At 28.0% G+C, this 10,045-nt stretch overlaps 1 protein-coding gene across 5 annotated transcripts in view; it reads right to left on the reverse strand.

The window, feature by feature from the left end:
• Positions 1-3,018, reverse strand: part of LOC107446020 (salivary peroxidase/catechol oxidase-like) — an 87,083-nt gene extending 84,065 nt beyond the window's left edge. The window contains exons 1-2 of one of the 5 annotated variants that reach the window (XM_071179574.1): positions 2,704-3,018; positions 1,594-1,720 (exon numbers count right to left, since the gene is read on the reverse strand). The gene's annotated coding sequence lies outside the window, so the exon portion shown is untranslated. Of the gene's footprint in view, positions 1-1,593; positions 1,870-2,703 lie in introns of those variants that run through there. The other 4 variants (XM_071179572.1, XM_071179569.1, XM_071179573.1 and 1 more) reach the window with 4 other exon arrangements.
• Positions 3,019-10,045: the final 7,027 nt, after the last annotated feature.

Consider the following 10,045-nt stretch of genomic DNA (forward strand, 5'->3'; position numbering starts at 1 on the left):
ATTAATTCCCTGAATTTACGCCTAAACTATAGATATTTGTTTTTAATTAAATTTGCTTTTATCGTAATCTTATTCGTCGATTAAGAAAAATCTTCTGTAAGGTTGATAAAAAAGTTAAAAATGTAGTTACTTAAAATACTACTAATCATCCTAAACGCTCTTTTTTAAAGAAATAAACAATTACTTGTGTTCAATATTCTTAAATTACAATAACATTTCAAACGTAAATAAAGTTATTAACGTAAAAAATGTTCTATGTACTATAATTTAAATTATTGATGATCCGAAATTTATGTCTCGTTGGAAAAAATAGAGTGCAATTATTTCTGTAAGCATAAAAATCTAAAAAGAAGTGATTTAAAACAAAGGAGGCTGCCTAAGTCTTGATATGCATATTACGTCAGAAACTAAATGTAGTAATTTTCTTCAACTTTTCAACAACAAAAATTTCTTTTTCTTTAAATTTATAAATTAATTTCAATTATTAATACCGAATTATGTTGATAATTAATTCGTTGTCACGACAGTTAAAGTTACTTCCATTAAAAATTACAACACTCAGCAAATATGTTGACGAAAGGTTTTCCAATTGAACATCTATCTGCAGAGTCTTTCAAAAAACTCCGCCCTTAATCTATAATATCATTATCAAGAATAAAAGGAACGAAATGTACCTATTAGGGATCCATACATTAGTATTTTAGTTGGAAAAAACACAGAAGTTTCTAAAAATTGAACAAATCAATCGCTATCGAGAACAATTAGAGTGAAAATAGAATTTTTTAAAAATACATCTAAACGAATTTATTTGGGAATTAAACTGAAAAACTAGTTGCCCACTTGTAATTTGAAAATCATGCTCAGAAACACAATATTTTCAATTATTTAGGTCTTCTCAATTGAGCGAACTACAATACACGAAACGTTTGGTACATTTAACTGTTAGCCAACATTTATCTCTGAATGCGAAAATATTCCGAATTGTTAAGGCACGAGAAATAGTACAAGAAAACAATTGATATGTTACCTGAAACGTTACATCTCTTTTTTTCTTTTTTGCGATGAATTACTGAATAATTAACAAACAAATGCATTATTATGGCTCGTATTATTCATGTTTCTTTTATTATTAATTAAAATGTGCATGACGGTTAATGCCGTAATTTGCTTATATGGGCAGATCTCTAAAACCTTTAACTTTTGATAATAAAAAAAAAACAATAAAAAATAATAGGCACATTATTTTTTGTACCTCCAGAATTGTTTGAGAATGCATAAAATATCAAAAAATAATCGTGAACATCGAAAATTTTGATGTCCTTATAAGTATAAACAAAAAATTAAAATTTTTGAACTAATTTTTCTAGGTTTATATACATTTCATTAAAAATCATAAAAACGACAAAAGTATCATTTATTTAATAAACATATAAACTTATTGAACCTATTTTTCTTTTATTGAGCAATTTTTTCTTTTTAATAATTTCATCCATATTTACCCTTTATTTTTCATCAAAAATTATTAGTATCATAAATGAATTGAAAAATTTTAATATTAAGTTAAATTGTTATAAAATGTATAAAAAGGCTTACTTTAATTATTTTCAGTCAAAAAATATCTTCAATTAGTAAAACATAGGGAAAAAACTAAGTTCTGATATGTTAAATTCAATTAATTAATCCTGAGGTTACGGTTTGACAGGGTTACGGTCTGGACAACCTAGGGAATAGATCGAAAACTTTACTCAGATGCAACGCAATGCGATGCACACAACACAGAAAATAAATTGGGCAATGACAAACGTGTGATCAAAATTTTGATTGATTTTAACATTTACTTTTTAGATCTGCGTCTGATTACGGTCTTGACATCGTAACTGTAACCTCACCGAATGACAGTTTGTGATTATAAACCTGTAAAAATTAGTTCAAAAATTTTAATTTTTTGTTATCATCAAGGGCATCAAAATTTTCGATGTTCATTATTATTTTCTGATATTTTATACATTTTCAAACAATTCTGGAGGTGTAAAAATAGTGTGCCAATTATTTTTAATTATTTTCTTTTATTATCAAAAGTTAAAGGTTTTAGAGATCTGCCCATGTATCGCCGAAAATCGGGCGGCTAAAGTCGTTGTTTGTGGTAACGTGTTAATCGCTCTTTTTCTTTTCTTTTCAACGCCTATCAATTTAAACTGCACATGAACTAGGTTATTATTTTAATACCGCCATCACCATGATCAACCTCGATAATAATTTTTCCAACATTGATTTTTTCTTTCGCTTGAATATTTGTTTCCAATTCCGAATGTGCATATTTTTTACAATAATTTCGAAAATATATAGCAAGGACCGTAATGGCCAAACAGTCTGCTTTTTACGAAGTGAAGTAAGAAAATTCATCTAATTCTAAAATTAGATCTTTGCTCTTTAAGTTAATTATTGTCAAAGTTATGTCCCCGTAACAGTGAAATTACTCAATGATTCGCGCATTTCTATGTAATGAAAACTAGTATAAAAGTTATTAAATCCAAATAACTCACTACTTTAATCTCAAACAGTTCGAAAAATAAAGGAAGTTATTTTTTAAAAAATTGTTGGCAACTGTACGAGGAATTCAACCCTTCTTATCACATATTCTTACCATTACTACTTCTTACATCACGAGAGCGATTTTAACTTTAAAAATTAAAACAAACTTACCTTAAAATATCGAAGGGCAACAGATTCTAGAAAATTAACAATGCAGATTTCGTTATTTCATCATCCAGATTATTTTGTTATTCAAAACCTATCTCATGACCTGCCCATAAAATCACTTTAAGAAGTCAAACTCATAGCACATGGAATGAAAGTTGATTAAGTAAACTGACTTTAGGGCCTCTAAACGAAGGTAAAAGTCGCCGAGTGAGTATCTGAAAAAAGAAAACAGTTTACTTCTCAAGGTGAAGTCACATCAGTCGCATTAAAACATCTTTTCGTGTCGCACGCGATCTTGATTTCATCATCGAAGGAAAATAATTCGCCATGTAGTCGACTGCAAACTTTGTGACCAGTGTAATTTTACTTAAATATTGTCTTTAATCCATATATTGGTCTCGCAGAAAGTCTTGATATTTAAGAGAAAAGAGAGAGTACTTAAACTTCGGTTCTTCTTATTAGATTCTAAGTATTTTATTTCATTTTATTTTATAACCCTCGTTCAACAACCGATCCAACTTCAAGGGTTTATGACTTCTAATGTTCAACACCGTAGCCTTGTAATTTTGAACCCAATCCAGAATACAAGAAAACTTCAGATCAAACATTGGACAAAGTGGACACGCTCACAAATCCATTCATTCAAAATTTAATTCTTGCCGACATTCGATTTATCATCGCTGCAAAAAAATCTTTTGCATCTGGATTTGAAATTTCTGACTCCAGATTTAAAATTTTCTTTTAAATGAAAAAAATTTGTGTAAACTCGTATTTCCGTAATAAATTATCATTATTTGTGGCCTGTCTCACATCTTTAGGTATCTGGCTTTATGGGTATGCAGCGGGTAATGTTACGTTTCCGACCTTATATTAATGAAAGATGCTTGCTTGTTAGCGTGTTCCAGACCTACGTGCACTATTATGAACAATAGTTTTGTATGAGTCGTGGTGGCTCAGGGAATAGAGCGTTCGCATTCCAAAGAGGTGAACGGGGTTCGAATACCAGTAACGGCTGATCGATCCGAATTCCGTACCCGGCTCGCACCGACCGCAGCGGTAGCCGGATTATGAGTTAGAGTCCCCTTGCCGTCAGGCTAACCGTAGTAGTTTTTTGTGGTTTTCCTCTCCCTGTAACGCAAAAGCGGGTTAGTTCCATCAAAAAGTCCTCCATGAAGGCAAATTTCACTCAACACTTGATTCAGCAGTTCCCTTGTCTTCTGGATTGGGCTCAAAATTACGAGGTTATGGAGTTCAACATTAGTAGTCGTAAACCCGAAATTGAGTCGGCTGTTTAAGGACAGTTATAAAATGAAATAAATACTAGAGCCTATATAATTTTTAAACTATTAACCCTATCTACTTTCTTTGATCTCAGTTCCTTCAGAGAAAATAATACCTCACTTGTCGAGTTAGTAATGTTCAGGTTTCTTATCCTTTTGTTTAGCCCCTCAAACTTGAGATGATGGTCAATACACACCTCCCAAGAGAGGTTAAACTTCAGATATTGGATACAAAAACCAAAATTCCTAATTTCCAGCTTTCCCTCAACAATTTTTTTCTTTTTTAAATATATATAATTTTAATTTTTAAATATATATTTAATTTTTTAATACAACGAAACCGGTCACGTCTTTCTAAAACAGACAACAATTAGACCCATTTCACGCCTAAATAATGATCATAATTAGAAGTAGAGCTCTCTCTTTTTCTTTAGCAACCTTGATTTATTATTCCGGAATTGTAATTTTATTTTATTAAGATATGAATAACAGACGCTTAAAAAAATTTCAAAAGGAAAAAATTCGATAAGAATAGACTTAGACGCACTTATATCAACAAATAGTAGTTTTATTTTTTAGTTGCTTATTTGATCTAGAAATAAATAACTTTATTTTATAATGACCATTTGACGAGATAATGACTAATAGTGCTGTGTTCTTGTAGCTTGTTCTGAAATCAAAGGGGATTTAGCATCGTGTTTATAGGCTGTAGTTGCAACTAAAACGGAAAAAAAATTGAAGAAAATCTGCTTTTATTTAAACTTGAAAAAATAAAAAACTATTTTTTACTAAATACATATAGTGTTTGGAAGTTTAAAAATAAGATTCCAAACTTTAAATAAAAAAAATATAACATTCGATAATTAACTATGAAGTATTAAACCTATCAGTGTAGAACTGTTGCTGCTGTTGTCGTGAGTCATTTAAGGCAAGGGATGCAATTGTTCTTGTTTTTCAGTGACGCCATCTATGGCCAAGAATTCGAATTCTGCCACTACCATACGTCACATCCGTTTATAGGGCGGACCCATTCATACGCCAATTCATTTATCCACAGATCGTAATTTTGTCCTGAAGCAGAGAACGATCAATCTCTAATTCAGTACCCCAGAGATATAATTTGCAATGGGAACATGGAGGACTTTGTGACCCGACATATTTTACGTGCACCAGTCATCATTTACTACACGGGGAGTCTTCGACTGGCTGGATTCGAACTCCCGTGCACACGAACGAGAGTCCAGTGCCTTGCCTACCAGGCAATCCCAGCCATTGCAGAACTGTTAAACTTTTAGTAAAAAAATACCACAGGAGTCCCTCTTTTGGCAGCAGGAATGCAACTACGGAGTTGAAATTTGACGTAATGAAAGGGCCAGTTTCATCTATGAACTAAATACGAGTCATTGCTTTTTTTTTTTTTTNTTTTTTTTTTTTTTTTTTTTTTTTTTTTTTTTTTTTTTTTTTTTTTCGAAATTCCAACTTATTCCAAAGTTATTGTCATTTTCAGTACACATATGCGACTTTAACTTTTTATGCTTTATTTAACGATTATTTGCGCATGGAGAAAAATTTATTTTACTCTCTAATTTAGATAATAATTAATTAATAATTATAATTACATTAATAATTATAATTATTAATGATATTATTAATGATTCATTATTAATATTAATAATTTAACAAGCTCGCACTCGACTTGATGTGGGCGTAAAAAGTAATATAAAAAAGAAATAGAAAAAGTAGAGAACGATATTAGATATTGCTAGGTATAAATCTTAAGATTTACGTCGAAATTTTTTAAAAATATTAAAGACTCAAAAGAGAAGCAGTTTCCATTTTGAGCTGGTATATAATATAATGTTGTCGTTATTTATCGTTAACAAGTAAAATTACTTCCCATTTATTATTTTTTATTGTGTCACACAATCAGTATTGCTAAGTAGAAATATATATATATATTTTTTAAGTACAGTTAATTCTTTTACAAATTTAAGTCGTTCAATTACTCACAATTAACAAAATGTTTTTACATAAAATTATAATAATTTAATATTTTCTAAACAAAAAAAAAATTTTTTTAGAAAAATATAAATTTTTATGAAATAAATAGATCAAGATAAATACACGGTTATAATAAAGGCGGTTATAATTTTATAATGTTTTAGCTATAATTTCTGATTTTTTATGCTTTTATTATTTTTTTTCTAAGTTTTAAATAAATGATAAATGAATACTGTTAGATATTGTTGTTATAGGATTATAAATTTGCAAAAAATTAATAATTTTGAATTCATTTTTTAATGCTTAAAAATATATTTCACACAGTGGTGACAATTTACTAAGGTAAAGATGTTACACGAATGCTAGAACTGTAAAAAGTGCATTTCTTTATTTGTTATGTTGATAATATTTACATGAATTTTTCAGATTAATTCAAGAATTTTTCTAAATGGAATTTCAATCTGTAAAAGAACGAACAAAAAGAAAAAGATTTAGAAAAAGTAGCGATATAGTTTGATCAACTCGAAAACTAACTCGAGCTCTTTCGTCAAATACTTTATTTGATTAAGGAAAAGAAAAGCAAATAAATATTAAAGGGAGAAAAATTCTTTTAGAAATTCATTGCCAAATGTGTTAAGAGTATTTATGCTTTTTTTTAATGTATATTAATAGTTATAGATCGTATTAAAAACCTATAAATCCTTGTTTATCATGGTAGTTAATTTCATATTTTCATTCTGAGATTAGTTGCTTTGAAATTGCTACTATTCTTAAAAAAATGTATGCATTTGTGTAACACCATTAGTTAGTCTGAATTTTTATATTATAACACACATAATACATAATAATTTTTGAATAATACAATTCCAGTTACTTTTGTATTAAATGACTAGATCAGTGATTGTCAACCACTGTGCCGCGGCACTTTTGTGTGCCGCCAAATATTAGAAATGAGGCAATAAAAATTATAATACTTTTTTTTATTACGAGTTAAGTTTAAAGAAAAGTGTGTATATATAAATATATATATATATATATATTGTATAATTTTTCCACGCTTTAACCGCGTGAACATCTTTGTCGGCGATTGTCTTGTCTCTGACAATCTTAAAATCAGTTAAATTAAGAAGGAAGTGTTTAAATTGTCTTTGACAATTTTAAAAAATGTTGAAATAAGTAGGAAATTTAATGACTATTAAAATTATTAATTAACAAAGGAAAGCAAGCTAAATATTAACTTTCAATCGGAAATAAAATCTAATCATTAAAGTAAGTTATGCAATTAATAGTTATAAGAACAAATTAACAAAGGATAACTAACAGAAAAATAAGCTAACAATTAATAATCACCAAAAATACTAGTTTAAAGAAATCACACAAAAAATAACAGTTAATAGCTATAGAAAACAAGCTAACAATCAATAACTAGCAAAAAAAAATAACTGTTACTAACTAATAAAAAAATTAGTCGAAAGAAATAATTAATCCCTTAATAAAAATGCTTTTGCAGTACATATTATTTTATTTCACATTCAAAATTATTATCACAAACTATTTAACACAGTGTATTATAGGTAAGTAAACAACTTTTAAACTAATTTTTGTTCAATGTGTGCCGTCAAATTTCGAAATCGTCAAAAGTGTGCCGCCAAAAAAAAAAGGTTGAGAATCCATTGTCCATGAACAAAAAGAAGTCAGTACTCAAATTGGAAATATGTAACAGGAATAAAGGTGGTATCGTGACACAGTTAATCTTATGTTAAAATTCTGTTCACGTTTTAATTTAGCTCTGGACACAAAATAAAAACATATATTAATTAAGGAACTCATTTATTACTTTATCACAGAACGACAAAAGTACAAAAGCACATTCACCAAAAATTGCAATGAGCAAGTTATAACAGTGGTTGAGTACAAGATATACAAATTAATTTTTTTTAAATAAAAAAATGTTCTAAAAAGATATTTATATCCTCAGCAGATACACAGACATGATTTAAACTTACAGTTGAGGCACATTATACAGGTATTACAAAAATACTTTATCACCAATAATTTTCTCAGCCAACACATAAGTACAATCTCACTCACCAACTAACCAAAAAATATTTTAAAATATTTTAAAGATGTAAAACTAACGTAAGGCTTCTTCTTGCCCTAATAATAACAAAAATATTTTTCCACAAACAAATTAACACATTTATAAAAGATAGAATAATTTTGGAGAAAAAAAAACATAACTATAAACAACCATCAGTACTATAAAAATTAACGCGTTTTAACTTGTTAACTGGGTATGGGGAAATATTACACCATACACGAACTACTGTTGCACCGGGCATTACAACATTTTTCATCATGGAAATAATTTTAGGTATGGTGATATTACTAAAATATATGAAGAAAAAAATTCCTCGATTCGAAACAAGTTGTACCAAAGTTAATTCCTCGGGGAAAAAGTTAAACTATTCCTAACTTAAATCGAAAACAAACCAACGTTAAAAAGTTCAACTTTTCAATACCTGAATTCAACCATTTCTCAGAACAGTAGTTTGCCAAACTTATGACTTTTGTGTACCCTTTCTAAATTTTTCGTAATGCTGTATACCACTAATAAAAAAATGAATGTATTTTTTACAATTAAAAAAATTGTACAAAAGTTAAAAATCACAACTGGCTGTTGACACCACTTATTATTAACTGTTAACTCTGCAAAAAGTAGTCAATAGAAAAATACGTAATCGTAAATTTTCATGGATAGATTTGTTTTTAAATAAAAAAATTTTAAATTTTCTTTTGTTACAAGACATTTTGCATAAGAGCACATACCCCTGCTAAACTGTTCCCGTACCCCTGGGGGTACACGTACCACACTTTGGGAAACACTGTCTTAGAAGATAGTTGAAAATACACTGTTGCAGTGTATAAGAATTTTCCTTATTATCATTCTAAATTTGACAAAGACAATCTAATACTGCGTTCAAATATTTTTTATTTAAAAAAAAAAAAGGTTTCAATCTAAGTCCTCACAACATGATACTCAACTTTTATTTAGAAAATGAACCAAAAATTTTTAATGTAATAAAAATCTATTACTGAATAATATGAAATTTTAACAAATATTGATTTGTGTACAATTTAGTATTGTTTATGAAATTAATAAATAAACATGAGACTTCATTAAAGTAAATTAGGTTCAAAAATTCAATAACATACAAATAAATATTAACAGCAAATATTTTGCCTTCTAACATCGATAATGATCTGTACAATGACATTGTTTTAAACTGAGCTTCTTAAAACAAACAAATATAATGAAAAAAGTAGAGATGGGACATTTAAATTTGTAAATCCTCAAATCTTACAAAAGATTTAAAACTCTTCTTAGTTATTCCATTAATATCACCGTTCAAATCCCTGAATCCTTCCCTTCATTTAATTTTTAACTTAAAAATTCAATTCCAAAAAGTAGTTTTACTGACATTTTCAAACATTATTTAAAAAGTATGCAAAGAATTTCTTAAAATTTTAACACTTAATAACAAATGCTAACATACAAGTGAAAAAAGGCATTTTTAAAATCATAATGTTGAAATTTAACATCTTGATTCTTAACATATCACATTTCATGCCATTTAATTTTTAAAAAAATTTATATTAATTTAAAAATTATTTATTTTTTAGTTTCTAACCATCTTACAGCATTATCTAAAAAAGAATGTGTTTTTTTTTTATTCATAAGACTTTTTAGCACTCAATTCTATTTAAATATGATATTATAATATAAAACAAACAACACTTTTTAATCTCTTAAAAAAAAAACACTATTGTTAAGTTAAGTAATTGTTTTCCCAAATTACTTATGGAGTGAATTATAAATAAAAATATACATTTCATAATGACCTTTAATAGTCAGTTTTAGAATCCTCATAAGAGATATACACGTGGAAAGTTGGATTTAATGACATTAAAGCAAGAAGAAATTACAATCTAAAATTATGTCAAATAACTATTGAGGAAAGTGGAATGAAAATACTCAAAATCAGTTTGAATGCCTGATGAAA

Source organism: Parasteatoda tepidariorum, chromosome 4 (genome assembly GCF_043381705.1).
Source record: "Parasteatoda tepidariorum isolate YZ-2023 chromosome 4, CAS_Ptep_4.0, whole genome shotgun sequence".
Lineage (NCBI taxonomy): Eukaryota > Metazoa > Arthropoda > Arachnida > Araneae > Theridiidae > Parasteatoda > Parasteatoda tepidariorum.